Here is an 18,487-nt window from a genome sequence, read left to right as displayed (position 1 = left end):
ATGGCAATTAGATGGGGAAGCAATGGAAATAGTGACAGACTTGGGCTCCGAAATTGCTACAGACGAACTGTGGTGTTGGAGAAGACTCTTGAGAGTCCCTTGGACTACAGGGAGATCCAACCAGTCCATCCTAAAGGAGATCAGTCCTGGGTGTTCATTGGAAGGACTGATGTTGAAGCTGAAACTCCAATACTTTGACCACCTGATACAAAGAGCTGATTCATCGGAAAAGACCCTGATGCTGGGAAAGATTGAGGGCAGGAGGAGGAGGGGACGACAGAGGATTAAATGATTGGATGGCATCACTGATGCGATGGACATGAGTTTGAGTAAACTCTGGGAGTTGGTGATGGACAGGGAGGCCTGGTGTGCTGCAGTCCATGGGGTTCAAAGAGTCGGACATGACTGATTGACTGAACTGAACTGAACTCTGTATATATTTGCATATATATTTCTGGGTGTGTGTATATACATATACACATATATATGTAGTATACAAATGTATATTATTTGTGTATTCAAATAACATGGAATAATATAATGCAATCATAATATATCACAAATAATAGAAATAATATAATGGGATGAGAATATTTAAATAGGTATGCTATAGTAAAAACATTGTGGGATCTCTTTTAGAAAAGTTTCTTTAGTGTTGTTATATCTATTAAAGGTCTAAAAAGATAATTACAAAATATAGCAATGGACATTACAGAGCCAAAGGTAACCAGTGATGATGACTGAATTAATTAAAATGTTAGCATTTTAGTTCTCTGGGTAATGATATGAAGTCAATCTACAAATTAGGTAACCTCTTATGAGAAGCAGGAGGTAGAAGTCAGATTTCATTGCGTGTTCCCATGAAAATCTCACAGTAACAATGTGCAGTCAAGGAAGGCAGAATACGAGAGAGGAAATCTGAGAAAGTCAGTGTGATTGACTTTCCTCTGGGTACTAGGCACACATGTGGGTTTGGCCTATCGTTCCTTCACATTCACCCCAGGTTTACTAGCAGGATGGGTGTGCACCTCTTCACAGGAGGATCATGATTCTGCCACTTGTCCCCTCCTCAGTTGCCTCTTTCTGTAAAGTGAAGGAATTGGCCCAATAATTTAAATGGCTATTTCAGCTCTTAGCAGTATTTTGTGTGTGACCTTAGACATATTCTGAAAAGATTTAGTGGGACTGATCATAAAAGATCTATTTAATAGGAAAGAAAAAAAAGAAAAGCTTTGCTCATTGGGGACCTTGGGAGTGTAAATCTCTCTGCATGAGTGTGTTCAAAGGGTCTTATGATTCAGACAAGGCCAGATGGGACAGAGGGGAAAGGGCCTAACAGAAGCAGAAGATATTAAGAAGAGGTGGCAAGAATACACAGAAAACTGTACAAAAAAGATCTTCATGATCCATATAATTGCGATGGTGTGATCACTCACCTAGAGCCAGACATCCTGGAATGCAAAGTCAAGTGGGCCTTAGGAAGCATCACTACGAACAAAGCTAGCGGAGATCATGATGGAATTCCAGTTGAGCTACTTCTTATCCTAAAAGGTGATGCTGTGAAAGTGCTGAACTCAACATGCCAGCAAATTTGCAAAACTCAGCAGTGGTCACAGGACTGGAAAAGGTCAGTTTTCATTCCAATCTCAAAGAAAGGCAATGCCAAAGAATGCTCAAACTACCGCACAGTTGCACTCATCTCACATGCTAGTAATGTAATGCTCAAAATTTTCAAGCCAGACTTCAACAGTATGAGAACCATAATCTTCCAGATGTTCAAGTTGATTTTACAAAAGGCAGAGGAATCAGAAATCAAATTACCAACATCCACTGGATCACTGAAGAAGCAAGAAAGTTCCAGGAAAACATCTATTTCTGCTTTATTGACTATGCCAAAGCCTTCGACTGTGTGGATCACAATAAACTGTGGAAAATTCTTAAAGAGATGGGAATACCAGACCACCTGACCTGCCTCTTGAGAAAGCTGTATGCAGGTCAGGAAGCAACAGTCAGAACTGGACATGGAACAACAGACTGGTTCTGAATAAGAAAAAGAGTACGTCAAGGCTGTATATTGTCACCCTGATTATTTAACTTACATGCAGAGTACATCCTGCAAAATGCCAGACTGAATGAAGCACAAGCTGGAATCAAGATTGCTGGAAGAAATATCAATAACCTCAGATATGCAGATGACATCACCCATATGGCAGAAATTGAAGAACTAAAAAGCCTTTTGATGAAAGTGAAAAGAGTAGAGTGAAAAAGTTGGCTTAAAACTCAACATTCTGAAAATGAAGATCATGGTATCTGGTCCCATCACTTCATGGGAAATAGATGGGGAAACTGTGGAAACAGTGGCAAACTTTAATTTTTGGGCCCCAAAATCACTGGAGATAGTGACTGCAACCATGAAATTATAAGATGCTTACTCCTTGATAGGAAAGTTATGACCTACCTAGAAAGCATATTAAAAAGTAGAGGCATTACTTTGCCAACAAATGTCTGTCTTGTCAAGGATATGGTTTTTCCAGTAGTCATATATAGATGTGAGAGTTGGACTATAAAGAAAGCTGAGCATTGAAGAATTGATGCTTTTGAACTGTGGTGTTGGAGAAGACTCTTGAGAGTCCCTTGGACTGCAAGGAGATACAACCACTCCATCCCAAAGATCAGTGCTGAATGTTCATTGGAAGGACTGATGTTGAAGCTGAAACTCCAATATTTGGCCCATCTGATGTGAAGAGCTGATTCATTTGAAAAGACGCTGATGCTGAGAAAGATTGAAGGTGGGAGGAGAAGGGAACGACAGAGGATGAGATGGTTGAATGGCATCACCGACTCAATGGACATGAGTTTGGGTGGACTCCGGGAGTTGGTGATGGACAGGAGGCCTGGCATGCTGCAGTCCATGGGGTCGCAAAGAATCAGACATGATTGAGCATTTGAACTGAACTGAACTGAGGGTTGCAGGATGTGACCTAATCTCAGCAACCCCCTGAATGACCTCAGGACATTTTTTTGACTGTCATCTGCATCAAATGTGTCACCTGTGAATAAGTCTAATAATAGCTTTTTCACCTTTTTTTTTTTTTGCAAGGCTTCCTGAATAAATATTACCTCTATAAGCACTTAAAAAATAAAAGTCAGCAGTTAAATGCTAAAAACACAGGAATTGCTTAACATGGACTAATCACTAGTGGACGATGTAATTTACTCTAATCCAGTGGTTCTTGATCTTCAAGATCTAATGCCTGATGATCTGAAGAGGAGCTGATAGAATAATAATAGAAATAAAGTACACAATAAATGCAATGCACTTGAATCATCCCCAAACCATCCCCCATCCCCAGCCCCATTGAAAAATTGTCTTCCATAAAACTGGTCCTTGGTGCCAAAATGTTGAGGGCTGTTGCTTTAAGCAATCTCAACATTTGCTTGAGTGAGATGACTAATAGTCTTTCACTGCTGAAATCCTAAAATGGTATAATAATTTTGGAAAACAACCTCACAATGTGTATTTGTAAGCTTGATAACAACATTAAACTTTGACCCAGAAATCCGAGTTTTCAGGAATCTGTCTTAAGGCATAACTAGAACATTATCCACAGCAAAACTGTATTTACTCCAAAAGAATATAAAAGGAAGATAAATGCTTAACCATAGCAGATTGAGTAGGTAAACTGAGGCAAAATGGAGTAGAACAATAGTCATTAACAATATTTGCAAAAATATTAGAAATGCCTCATTGTATTAGAAAATCAAGATACATCACATACACAGTGTATGTAAACAGCTCTGTAAAGTATATGGACATAAACTCTGAAAGAATTTCTCTTTTGGTGATGGGAGTTTTCTAGTTTATTGAATTTTCCAAGTTAAAACTTACAACTGGAAAAATAGATTTTAAAATAAATATGAAATGGCCAGTGTCGCTAGTTGCACACACACACAAAAAAGGCTGAATGGTTGAATGATATAGTTATTAAGAAAATCATAGCTCCTGTAACTTAATCTATTCCATTTATAAACATCACATGTACTTAACTATATTTAAAACACTGGTGAGCGCAGATTGATTGATTATATTTTATTTTCATGTTGGGCTTTTTAAAAAGAAAGGTCACCAGTGAGACATTAAAATTCAGGAGACAAGATGGAGGACAGAAGACGTAAGACATATAATGGCAGTTTTGATCAATGTTTTTCTGAAAGGGTGAGCAAACTGGAAAAGAGAGAGTGTGAAGTGCGTCTTCCAAACAGCAGCACTGCCTGTTAAAAAAAAAAAAAAAAGAATTAAACATATCACACTGTGAATTAAGAAGTGAGAAAAGGAGTGAGATAAAACTGCTGTATTTAAAAAAGTATACAAGCACTCTTTCTACCGGCTCCTTAAATTAAGCCTGTTGACAATGTGGTCACCAAGTTGCAGTGTGAGTTGCGATGTCACCTTTGCACTTAAAAGTGGTTTACCTCACTTCACCCACACTTACCCACGCCAGATTTATATTAAGGAGAAAATGGGGGGAAAACAGCTAGCGGAAAATGCCTACAATTTGCCATTCTAAATATATCTAGGAGATGTGTTAAATTGTAATGATTTCTTACGGACACCAAGGTGCCTGGGACTCGGACATTTTAATTCAGACAAATCTTTCGCAGTGTGCAAAATCTAAACCATTCACAGAGCTCAAGCTGGCTTAATTACTTGGAGTTTACAGATTTCATCTATCATTTTAACTTCTTAATGGATAAGAATGTTGACAGAATGAAATGGAATGGTTTGGAGTCAAGGCAGTTTATATTCAAAAGTGTAACTCTGCCCATTAAGACTATCTAACTTGGAAAAAGTTGCTTTACCTCCTTATGTATAAGAGATTAATGAGTTGAATGGGGGTGATTATCACATTTCTGCAATAATTGTGTAAGATAAAACATGAAACCACGTCTGGCATGCAATGGATGCTCAACATACAAATGTTCTTGTGATATATATGAAGATGCTTATAAGTTAAATAGGATCAGAGTTGTGCTTTCATGATCTTAATCTGGTAGGAAAATGGAAACTGCATTACAATAGCAAAGATTATCCTGGAAGAGAAGTAAGAGGCATTTAAAAAAATTAGCTTTTATTGGTGTGTAGATGCTTTTTAATGCTATGTTAGTGTCTTCCGTACAGAAAAGCAAATTAGCTTTACATGTGCATATATCCCCTATGTTTTGGATTTCCTTCCCGTTTAGGTCACTGCAGAGCACTGAGTTTCCTGAGCTATATAATAGGTTCTCAGTAGTTATCTCTCTTTTATACAGGAGCATATAAATCTCAATCCCAACCTCCCAATTCATCCCACCTCCATTTTCCCCCTTGGTATCCATAACTTTTTTCACTACACCTGTGTCCTTATTTTTGTTTTGTGAATAAGATCATCTGTATCATGTATTGAGATTCCACATATATGTATTAATATACAATATTTGTTTTTCTGTTTCTGACTTCACTGTCTATGACAGTCTCTAGGTCCATCCATGTCTCTACAAAGGACCCAGTTTCATTCCTTTTATGGTTGACTAAGAGGAATTTTTAATGATTGATATATGAGCTCATAAATGTCAAGAGTGAACTAATATGTACAGAGCACATTTGGGAAGATATTACAAGAACGATATAAGCATGGAAGGAATTGGTCAGGTGTCAAACAGAAACGAAAAAGAACAGAACTATTCAAGATATCCAGCCTTAAAATATTGTAAGAGAAGATATATTTGAAATTCTAAAACTAGGAAATAAAGTTATCTTTGGAGAGACAGAGATTAATTTAAATGTAGCTTCTTGAAAAAACGTCAGCTAGGTATGGCATTCACATCTGTTGCTGAAACCTCTCAGTGACAAATGAACTTGCGGGGCAGAAGTGAAGTTTAGGGCATGGCACAGAGGAAAACCTTTCCATTGAACTAACTGACACAGGCAAGGCTTATGAAAACCATGGTTTTTGATGTTTTCTCTCTACATCTGTGTCTCTATTTCTGTTTTTCAAATGAGATCATCTGTATCATTTTTCTAGATCTCATACGCATGCATTAATATGCAACATTTCTTTCTCTTTCTGACTTATTTCCCTCTGTATAACAGATTTGAGATCCATCCACATCTCCACAAATGGACCAGTTTCACTCCTTTTTATGGCTAGGCAATATTCGATTGTATATATGTACCACATATTCTTTATCTATCCCTCTGTTGATGAGCATATAAGTTTTTCCATGTTCTGGCTATTGCTAACTAAGTGCTTCAGTGAACATTAGAGTGCATGTGTCATTTGAATTATGGTTTCCTCTGGGTTTACACCCGGTAGTGAGATTGCTGGGTCATACAGTAAATGGGGCAGTGCTGGGATGAACTGGGAGATTGGGACTGATATACATAGACTATTGTTTATAAAATAGGTAACTAATGAAACCTACTGTATAGCTCAGGGAACTCCATTCCATGCTCTTTGGTGACCTAAATTAGAAGAAAAGTTAAGACAGAAGGGATATATATATATATATAGCTGATTCATTTTGCTGTGCAATGGAAGCTAACACATTTTGAAGAAAGTATCCTCTAACATAAAATAATTTAAGAAGCATAGCTTTTAAATAAACTATCTTTAGTTTTATGATAACCTCTTCAAATGGAAAAGGAGTGAGAGATAAGAAAGCAAATATAGACACTGGCTTTACTTGATGTTAAATAGCAAGAAACCTACTATATTTTTGAGAAATATTGTGTTGCTAAAAAACTGGGACTTGAGTTAAATTACAATTTTTTTAAAAGCTAAAACATCTCTTAGGACTTTCCCCTTTCCCTCAGAACTGAATAACTCCGAATTAAGAGGAGATATTTCTCAATACCAACTTAGGAGGTGTCCAAGAAGTATAATGAAACAGGATGAACATTTCAGATGGTAGAAACAGGAGCCTGAAGTTTTTGGACATAGAATAGAGTTTAGTCAAAAATTATTTTCTGATCCAAAGCAGGAGGCCTTCATAATATTCATCAAATGAAAGTTCAGGTCTCTGGATCTGTTCTTGCTGGCTATTTCTTTCTTTTCATTTCTGAATGAGATAAAAGTGCTTCTATTGCTTATTTTGTCTCTATTCCAAGTTACAGTTTGAGTATGGGTGGTCTCTATAGGTCTCTAGTCTAAGATGTTATATTTGGAACCAGTGAAAAATCTAGAGAACAACCACCTGAGATCCAATACTTTGAGTTTAAATGTCCTGGTTGGATGAGATTGAGTGGGTAGAGTATATTATATGTGTAGAAAAAATAATGTCAGTGACCAGAAGAATGGGTCGTGGCAAAGTCAGTGGTGCTCATCCAGAATTCTATGTTACCTCGTATTCCCTAACCTTCCCAGGAAATACAGTTAGGCAGGGCTAACTGACCTGTTCTAACCACTAGAAGTGTTCAGTTCAGTTCAGTTCAGTTGCTCAGTTGCGTCCGACTCTTTGTGACCCCATTGACTGCAGCACGCCAGGCCTCCCTGTTCATCACCAACTCCCAGAGTTTACTCAAACTCATGTCCATTGAAGTGGGAGGAAATAATAGGTTTCTCTCCTGGAATGACTTGCCAAAGCATGCATACAACTTTTCAGCTTTCTCTCCCTCTTCCTCCTCCAGAGGCTGGGAGGCTCTAGTTTTAGATGGGGGAGCTTTAAGACACTGGATCATCCATTAGCTTGGAACTCTTTTCCCTCTTATAACCTGAAATAGACACATAACGAAGCAAAAAATAAACTTTGGAGATTTTTTATTTGTTGCTTAAGCCTAGCCTATCTTGAACATAACAGACCTTATCTAGTACAAGGGTTGAGAAATAGAGGATGTTATTTTCAGAAACTTTCTCTTGCTGCTACTTCCTGGAAGGTTACACACTCAGATCTTCATTAAGTGAAGCAACTCAGTATACGTCAAGCCAGGGCTGAATCAAAGTCAAACTCTGGGATCTCAGGGTGATATGCAATCACCTCTACACTAGTTGTAGACATAAATTATCTTGTTTCAGACACAAAAGAAACAAAAAAACAAGTCATATGTTTGACACCTGCTCAAAAGATGAGAATGGAACTGAGTAGGAAACCTGGAAAGAATGATCTAAAAACTTTTACTGGGACTTTCATGTATTTGTATATCCTCTGCCGGGAAACTAAAGAAACTGAGACTATGTTTCTCCCCAGTTTAAAATCAATACCTCCACTTCTCTTGTTCATTTCACTTTCCTGAGAATTCTGAGATACCGAGTAACCTCTTTTTTTCTCTCTTCTTTTTCAGCTTTTAGATTTACAATCTTATACATGTGTTGCCTTGACCTCAGTTTTCCATCAAACTATTACAATCTTTTGCCTCTCCTTCAGAACAACATGAACATTCCCCAGACTCACTGTGTGGATTTCTGTCCTCGTCGGTCACGTGTCGAATACTTTGAGCCATCACGGTGGCTCTGGGTACGCTCGCTGATGATTCCATGGTGGGGCCGGTGAGCACTGCTGTCCCGAGCACGCTGGCTCTCACAAGCACTGCAAACGCTGCCCTTCTCCAGTTTTGAAACACCCTTGCTTCTTGGGTTTTATGGATCCCTCACTGTCTCCCACCTCTCTGATACCTCCTTTACCAAGCTAGCTTCCTTCTATTGAAAAGTTTGCAGTTTCTGCAGGTTCCCTTAGAGAGTATTTTTCCCCACTGCATACTTTATTCCCAAGTGAATTCTTACAGTCATGATTTCAATGCTGAAAATGATGTCCTCAGCCACGACCCCTCTTCTGAGCTCTAGATCCATACACTCAGCTGCTTCCCACAACCTCCATTTCGATATGTGAGAGCTCTCAAACAGCACATCACAATTACTTTACTTGCATGTTGCACATTGCAGCAAACACCAATATTATTTACTGAATTATTCCATCCAGAATCTCTTTTACCTCCCTTCTCACATACATATCATCAATTCTCTTTCCTATATATTTCTCTGAACTGTCAACCTTTTCCCCATCTCCTTTTAAATCCTTTAGTCTGACCCACCATAATATCTTACATGTTTTACTTAAGTAGCCTTTTAAATAGACTCACTTGCATCTACTTATCCCCCTGCCAAACATGTCTCTACACTGCTATCAGAGTGAACTTTCAAAAGCAATTCTGAACTTTTAAGTACTCTAGTAAAAACTTTTCAATGCTTTTTCATTGGTGTTATAAAATATTCAAGTCCTTAATAACTTAGTCTCTCAGGCCATCAATGAACTGACCCTGTGTGTCTTCTCTGTTACCTTTGCCCCATCTTCAATTTATTCATGCACCATGTTTTGCTTGATCTCTTCCTTCATATGGCCATCTTATATATATTCTTTCCTGAATAAAATACCTTTTCTGCTTATTTTAATCAGTCTAACTGCAGCTTATCTCTTCCAATTTTATTGTTACGTATGTATTTTAATCACATGTCCACTTTATATATCCTTTTACCAACCTCCTTGCCTATATTTGGCAACCTCCAATGTTTTTTCTTGGATTTATCATACTTGAAATTGCTTACAAACTGGTATTTAAAAAAAAAAAAAACATGCATTTTATCTCTTGACTATAAAAGCTGTGTAAATGAGAACTCAATTTGGCTTTTTCACAATGTATTTTTTGGTCCTTTGAATAGTGCTTACCGCAAAGTTGGCTGTCAGTAAACAGTTATTTATTAAAGGCTTATTCATATCAAATCAATAGGAAATGGATTTAAATGGACACGTGGGGAGTGACAGTCTCAGTTGTACCACCAGTGAATGCGTCTGTCTGTCCATCCTTTTCTCCGGTGGAATCTGGGGTGGGCGAGGAGACAGAGTCGTCTTGCTCTGCTGCTGCGGCTAGCCCTCTCTCCTCAAAGAGGGCCGGTAAGGGGAGACCGCGGAGAGTCTAGACGGAGGCTGAGGGAAGCCTGTGGGTCAGCACAAGACTCAGGCCCAAGGCTTCCTTTGTTATTCAGCATGGTGTAAGACAGTTGGTCATAATTTGGGCCAAAGTGATAGGATTTAAGAGCAGATAGACAGGATTTGACTGTCCTCAGTTAATATGTAAAAAGCCCACTTGTAACAAAAATAACAATTATCTTTTTCTGTCCCCGCACATTCAGTCTGCATGTGTCTCCAGATCTGAAGTGGATCCTTGTAGATCGCATATAAATAGATCTTGTTTTTGTATCAGTTTAATCAGTCTATGTCTTTTGGTTGGAGTATTCAATCCATTTAGGTGTAAGGTAATTATTGATAAGCATATTCTTTTATTTTGGTTAACTGTTTTGGATTTATTTTTGTATATGTGTTTATCCCTCCTTTTCTTTTATTATCTTATTATTTGAATGACTATCTTTATATTTGAATTCCTTTTTTGTAGTATAAAGACAAAATGGAAAGTTATTCAACTGTAAAGAAAGTACAAAATAATGCCCTTTGCAGCGACATGGATGAACCTAGAGATGATCACACTAAATGAAGTAAGGCAGACAGAGAGAGACAAGTATCATATGATATTGTTTATATGTTAAAATTTTTTTAAAAAGATATAAATAAACTTATTTATAAAACAAAATTAGACTCACAGACTTAGAAAACAAACATTTTATCTAAGAGGAAACGAGGATAAATTAGGAGTTTTGGATTAATATATACACATTATTATATACATATACATATTTAAATATATGCATGATTAAAATATACACATTATTTTATATATATATAAAATAGATAACCCAACAAGAACCTACAGTATAGCTCAGGAAATTACATTAAATGTTTTATAATAAACTTTAATGGAAAATAATCTAAAAAAGAATATATATATGTATGTATATGTATAAATATATATCTTTGCTTTACACCTGAAGCTAACACATTTTAAATCAACTATATTTCAACAAAAATTAAAAAAAAAAAAAACACGTCACTAACATTATGTGACAGTGTCAGGACACTTTTCTAAGGCTGTTTTATGCATGTTCTCATTTCTTCTACACAGAAATCCTATTAAACTGTAATATTTTAATACTTTAAAATGAGGTAACTAAGGCATAGGGAATTAATCCACTTGCCTAGAAACTCACAGTTTAAAGGTCGTAGGGCCACAGTTTTAGGACAGGAAGCCTGTTCGCAGAGCCTCAGTACTGAGGCATGGTGCATTTTTTATAGAACAAGAGCAACAAGAAAACAGTGTTTGACTTCCTACTCAGTTTTTATGTGAACCTAATAAGATGAGCAGGCTTCCCTGCTGGCTCAGATGGTAAAGAATCCACCTGCAATGCACGAGACCCCAGTTTGATTCCTGGGCTGGGAAGATTTCCTGGAGAAGGGATAGGCTACCCACTGCAGTATTCTTGGGCTTCCCTGGTGTCTCAGATGGTAAAGAATCCACCTGAAATGCGGGAGACCTGGGTTTGATCCCTTGGGAAGATCCCCTGGAGGAGGGCATGGTGACCCACTCCAGTGTTCTGGCCTGGAGAATCCCAGGGACAGAGGGGGCTGGCGGGCTACAGTCCATGGGGTTGCAGAGTGTCAGACACGACTGAGATTAAGCACAGCACAGCACAGTGAGGTGAACCCTGGTGAAAATATTTTCCTAAAATTTTGTCTCTTCCAGCAACACTGTCCTCCAATTCTTTTCTGTTCTGCACACAAGAAAATCCTAAGGCATTTGGCTTTAAAGTTGCAAACATTATTTAAAAAATCAAGCATGTCCATTCAGCTTTATAGAAAAAAAGTGTGTTACATTATTTTCAAATGCAGTTACCTGTGGTTTTGACATTTACAATCATATTTCCTTTCTAAACCTGTCAAAGATGCACATATTTCATAAGATTTTAATTTATTCTTAGGCGTGCATTGGGGGAAATCAGTCTTCATTTTGTTGGTAAAAGCTAGGGTGTAGGAATATGCCTAACTGGGGAAAAATAATGACTTGGTTGGTAACATCAGAAACAGCTGAATGGATTTCTGATTAAATTTTTAAAATTCCTTTTTGTGTGGATGAGGCAGAAGAGATTTTTAGCATAATAGGTAAATCTTCTATACACATCAAAATGTTACAGAACAAAGCCCCGTTAACATATTTTCTTCTATGATGGTTTGATGTGATTTAGAACATCAGAAATAACCCATTCGCCCTAAATATCTCCACACTAGATGGCACATATTGTTAAAATGTTAAAAAAGAATCAGTTTTTCAAGTGTATATGATATCTTTAGTTAAAATGAAAACACTTCAGCCTGAGGAAATACATTTATGTCCAAGCTGATTATTAACACATTGATATTAATTGGTTTTCAAATGCTGTCTAGGCAGGGCTGGGCATAGTTTTGTGGGGGAGAGAAAAGGAGACAGGGTTGGGAATATGGAGTTCTGCTCATGGAGCAGGCATCGTGGGCAGTCTACACAACATAGAGGCCAGCACTGGGCCAAAAAATATCTCAGGAATAGAGGAAAACAAGAGAGACGGAGCAGGGACATATGAAGGGGAGTTTGGTCAAGACATCAAATAAGATTGTTTTGCTTCTGAATTTTTCTATGTCTGATCATGACGAGGTAAGCACTGTATTTCATTTCAGTACCTTCAGAGGAGTTTTAGAAAAATCCTGAACCCTTGATCTTGTTTCTGTCTAGAAATCAAAAGTAATGGTGACTTAGAATCATAATCAGAGATAAACAAGATGTCAGAGCTGGGTGAGACCACAGTGCCCATTTGCCCAGCCACATGCAACATTTGGTGTGGCCTCCTCCTCTTTGAAAATCCAGATTTACTTTGTCTGAGGTAGGTCCTAGAAATTGGTAAATGGGACAAATAGCTCATGTGATTTCCATAATTAGGCAAGCTTGAAAGTGAAAGTCACTCAGTCATGTGCCGACTCTTTGCGACCGCATGTACTACACAGTTCATGGACTTCTCCAGGCCAGAATACTGGAGGGGGTAGCCTTTCCCTGCTCCAGGGGGTTCTTCCTTACCCAGGGATCAAACCCGGGTCTCCCTCATTGCAGGCAGGTTCTTTACCAGCTGAGCCACATGGGAAGTCCAAGAATACTGGAGTGGGTAGCCTAGCCCTTCTCCAGGGGCTTCTTCCTGACCCAGGAATCGAACCGGGGCGCTCCTGCATTGCAGTTGGCTTCTTTACCAACTGAGCTATCAGGGAAGTCCAAGTTTGGGAAACCACAATTATTTAACACATAGTAAAACTGAGTCCAAGTTTAGGCAAGTTTGGAAAACAACAATTATTTAACACATAGTAAAACTGAGCCCAAGAAAGAGGGAGGAACTTGCCCCCAGAAACCTACTGATGAGAGTCTTGCCGAGTTAAAAATCCGAAAGTCTTGTATACAAGTGTAGAAGACAAATTTATAGTCATTTAAGTCGGGAAGGGACAAATTGGGAGCTTGAATAACTAATTATGAATAACCTACTGCACAGCACAGAAAACTCTACTCAATACTCTGTGATGACGTATGTAGGAAAAGCATCTGCAAAAGAGGACAGGAGCATGTGTGTGACCGATTCACTTTGCTCTACAGCGGGGACTAACACAACATTTTAAATAAACTATTCTCCAGTAAGATTTTTTTTTTTTTAAATCTAAGTCTTAATTCAGAATGCAGTATTTCATTTACAGTCCTCCTTAGCTGTCCTTTTATTTATTTAGTTACAAAATTGGCCTGATGCTTTTCTCTTCTTTCCTTCTCTGTGACTTCTAATGTGAGCTCCAACTTCAGATAAATCAGATGTGAAGGATGGGGAGTAAAGATTAGATTGCTCTGATATTAACATTTTTAATTAAATCAGTTGCTTCAGCCTCTAATAAAGGAAGTGTTTAAATGCAAAACCGAACTTAGATGACATATCAAATGCCCTCGTTTATGAGGGACTCAGAAGACAAGAAGGACCAGGAAGACAGAATTCTCCCATTGGAATGGAAGAGTCGTCCAGAGGTTAGAACTCTATAGGGTTTTTTTGTTAGAAACAATCTCTGTTGAAGACCATAGGTGTCTCTGCTATGGCTCAGCTCAGCAAGAGGAAGGGGGAAGAGACCGTCCCCAGAGAGTACCTATCAGCAGGTTGGAGCAGTCCCAGGAAGACAGGCTGCTTTGTTATTAATGGAAAATGAGCTATAGATGATGCTCTCATACATTCTGTTTCCACCTAGCTCAAGTTCCCCACTCCACATCACCCCCCTTATGGTTGTTTTTGGAATCATGCTAGAGCTGGGTCTGAAGTCTGCTTTTCTCACTCTAGAAATGGCTGGTGCCCAAAGTGCTTTTTGTTGAGAACTAATTGGAGGTGAGGTGAGGTGATGTGGTCAGCTCCTGGAGCTAGAGAGAAGGAAAATGTCTAGAGAACCTATTTTTAACTGCCTTGGCACCTAAATTGACTGCTCAGTGGGGAAGCTGCTCAGAGTATTCAATAAACAGATCCCCAATGTATTACACCTGAAACCTAATCTGTGCTGGCCAGGATGCACCTTATTATATAAAGGGTACCTTTCTCAACATCCTACAGTTCAGCTCCATTCACAAACCTGGAATCCCATGTTTATTGAAAACTATAGCACATTAGAACAAGTAAACCACTTCAAGGTGGAACACTCTTGAACCAGATGGGTCCCTTTTAGATGCAAAAGTTATTACTTAAGCTACCTGAGCCTTAGAATTCTCATCAATTGAGGATAATATTTTCTCTTCATTTCAATAGGAATTCATTTATTTATTTATTTTTGGTCCAGTGAACCTTATTATTTTCATTTATTTTTAATTTTTATTGGAGTATATTTGATTAACAATGTTGTATTAGTTTCACATGTACAACAGAGTAATTCAGTTATACATATACATGTATCTATCTATTTTTTTTTCAAATTCTTTTCCTATTTAGGTTGTTAGAGAATCTTGGGCAAAGTTCCCTGTGCTATACAGTAGATCCTTGTCCACTGTATATTAAATATAGTAGTGTATACATTTCAATCCCAAACTCATACAAATTAACATATCATTGTCTGGCAGATACTGTCAGATTGCATGTTCCATGAAGATCTGCTCTTGTCCTCAAGGGCCTCCCTGTTTATTTCTGCAATCCCAGCCAGAAATCAATATAAAATATGGTACAAAGAAGAAACTTAATAAATATGTTTAAGTGAAATATTGCATCAAGGATTAAAATGGAATTCAAAATGCTACTTAAAATGGATAAATATAAATTCCTCAGAAATTCTTAATAGTGGGCCTATTCTCACCTCCATCATGTAACCTTCCTAACATCGTCCCATAATGATTACCTTGTTCTCAAAATTTCATGAGAAGTTAATGTCTCTCACATTTATCCAACTTTGACTGTATCTTTTATTCTATAGTTACTTATGTGTCGTGAACACAATCTATATGCCAAATCCTATATAATTAATAAGGAAGATGAATAAAATGTACCCATCTTCTCAAAAAAGCAAGAGTCTATGCACATTTACACTAAAATAAAAAAAAATAATTTAGATACAATCTCTTGTTTTTCAAAAGAAGGCATCCTAGGGAAACACTTGAATAGAAACATTTAACCTGCCTGGGGAACTCAAGGTAGTTTCTAGAGATTAATCCAATATTGCCATAGTACTCCACATATAGGATTTTCAAACACTCATCTATGTGAATGTGTGAGCGTGTGTATGTGTGTTTTTTTGAGTGTGGTATCTTATGTGTTGTGTTGAAGTTTGGAGAATAGATTTTTTTTTAATATTTTCATGCGAACTCAGGAAATTCTGGGAGAAAGAGAGATGAAGGTGTAGCTTCAGTTGATTTCCTTGGCTACATTGTCTATTTGTAAACTATTCTTAAACTCATCCAAAGACTGACTCAGAAGGCAGAAGAGTCTCTCAGTAATTCCTAAAAGTTCTTTCAGTAATTTCCAATGGCAATAGTAGCCTAATCCTATAGAAGCTAGGCAATATGTTTGCTAGTATATTATTGATTTAACTAATATAGCTGTTGATGATAAAGTCTTGTTGGCCTTACCCCATGACTATCCTCCTAGAGTCATGATTATGGTAGTCAGCCTTTAAGAGATGTAGATTCTAAACGGGGCTAAACAGATGCTATGCATGGAGATTCCTTTTTTGGCTGTGTTGTGGAAATGGAGACAGTTTGGCAGGTACATTATTAGACTTAACTGCATCCCCATCATCCCTCTTGAGCACATGCTTGGAGTGCAGGCTTGAAATAATTTCTGATAGACTTGTATTTGATTTTGAGGTGGAAGAGGCTATTAGGAGCTCTGAGCTCAAGCTCAGGCCAAACCAAACTTCCTCAGCAGATTTCTTAATAAAAGGCAAGGTCTTGCAGGATTTCTATGTGTCAGCCATACATCCGGCAGATGCAATTCAACCTGAGGCTTTTCCTTCCGGCCAGGTTGATGTCAGAGTTTCTTGGAATGTAGTCTTCCTCTTTCGGGCAGTAGATGTACACCTGTGCTGGGGATGCATAGATTGTTTAAGTGCATCCATAGCTTAAATCAGGCAAGACTGAAAGGCATTGGAATAGCATAATTGTTCTTTGTTAACCTCTTTCCTTGTAACAATAGAGGTGAAGGCAAGGCAGCTCTAAGCCTTACACAAAGACGATGCCCAATAAGTCCAAAGCACACCACATTTCTGTGGAGCTGTTTAAGCTGACATTTTAGTTGGCAAACTAAATAGTCTCCAGATTCCAAATAAAGAGAAAATGCTCCCATATGTTTGTCCCACTCCACCTGCTTTCTCTGAAACCCACCTATAGTCCTGTTTTACTTGGGAAAATTTGAAGTGATCTGCCTAACCCTTCTGACATAAAAATTGCGTTTGGAAAGTTACAGTGGTCAAGTGCTCCACACATAGTATAGGGAATGGATATTGGCATCTACTGTTGGCACGAAGTTGGACAAAATACTGGATGGACTGCTGACATGTCGCGGGCATCCACAAGCATGGAGCAGAAGCGTTTTCTATGGTACCATTGCTGAGTTCTTGCTGGACTCTCACATCACACACGGCAGGCAACCTTAGCGTGTCTTACCCTGAACACCCTACAAGATGCGTAACATGCACCTTTTCTGTGAGAAAGATGAAACAGAGAATATAGATAGCTTTCCTTCGGTCAAAGAGTCGAGCCATGGAGGAAGTGGGATTTGAATTCAGACCTAAGTTAATCAATTTTAACAAAATATACATTGTAGGTCTTGGAACAGGAGGTAGGTCTGTTGATGGAAAAGCAGTGGTATCAGGAATGCTTGTTTTTACTACTCTCTGACTTCTGCCATCTCTTGCACATCCTGTTCTCTCTAAGAGAGCCCCTTGCTTCCTTCCCCACATTGTCCTGCTCCAAAAGGACTTTATCTTCAGCTGGATGTCATTGTTGATAAGCATATTCAGCAAAAAACTAATGTTTTGAAAAGTCTTCCATATCAAAGAGGTTGGAATTTGAATGGGGTAGGGAAAAAATACCTTAAAGTTATATTACCAAATAAAGTTTCAAAAGTGTCCTCTCAATCCATATGACAGATGGTATAAGATAGAGTTTTGGGGGTGGGTAAGACAGAAGTATTTTTGGCCTAGTGATTTGATCTTAAATAACATTTATTTGGACACTTTTTAGTGACTGGTACCTAACTTAGGCTCTGTTAAAAGATATCCCATTCTCTCAATGCACGGTAATAGGCCCTGCTCTGTGCCACGGATGACCGCGACACGGGAAGGTACAGAGACGGAAGGTCTAGTCTGTGCTTCAAGGAGCGCAGCCTCCACTGGGAACGACCATCAGGGCAATTAGAACACAAGGTCATTGAATCCAATGACAGCCTACCATGGCGTGGGGACGTGGAGAGCCTTCTGGACCAGATGATGAAATCAGGGACTGCTTTCTGTGTCACTCCAAAGAGCAAAGTTGGAGCTAAGTAGGAAAACTCATGGAAAATAGCCAGATGTAAGAGTGAGGAATTTAAGAAGGAAGAAGGTATTGCCTCAAGTGTGTGCGCGCACACGTGTGTGTGTGTGTGTACAGGGGAGGGGGAGGGGGTTTCTTTGTGTACAGAGGTGCCCAATGCATGCCTAAAATGGGTAAGTTCATTCATTCTTCTGACGCCGAAACCAATCCCACCAGTCTCTTTACAGCAATGCTCTCATTTTTGTTTCGGTGATAACCATGGCAAGGTGAATCTGTCCAAGATTTTCTAAAGCTGTGGTAGTGTAGTCACTTCTACCAGTATAGTAGCTTCTACCCACACGTGGCTGTTGCTCAGTTGAAATGTGGTTGATATGGCTGAGAAAATAACTTTCTAATTGAATTAGAATGTGCTGTAAGCATAAAATATAGATTGAATTTAAAATTTTTAGTTTGAAAAGCAAATTATGGCTTTTTTTGGTCTATTGATTACATACTGAAGGTTATATTGGGCTAAATAAAATA

The sequence above is a fragment of the Cervus elaphus genome, chromosome 33, assembly GCF_910594005.1.
Source record: "Cervus elaphus chromosome 33, mCerEla1.1, whole genome shotgun sequence".
NCBI lineage: Eukaryota > Metazoa > Chordata > Mammalia > Artiodactyla > Cervidae > Cervus > Cervus elaphus.
The sequence above is the reverse complement of the archived record's forward strand: the minus strand, read 5'-3'. Positions refer to the sequence as shown.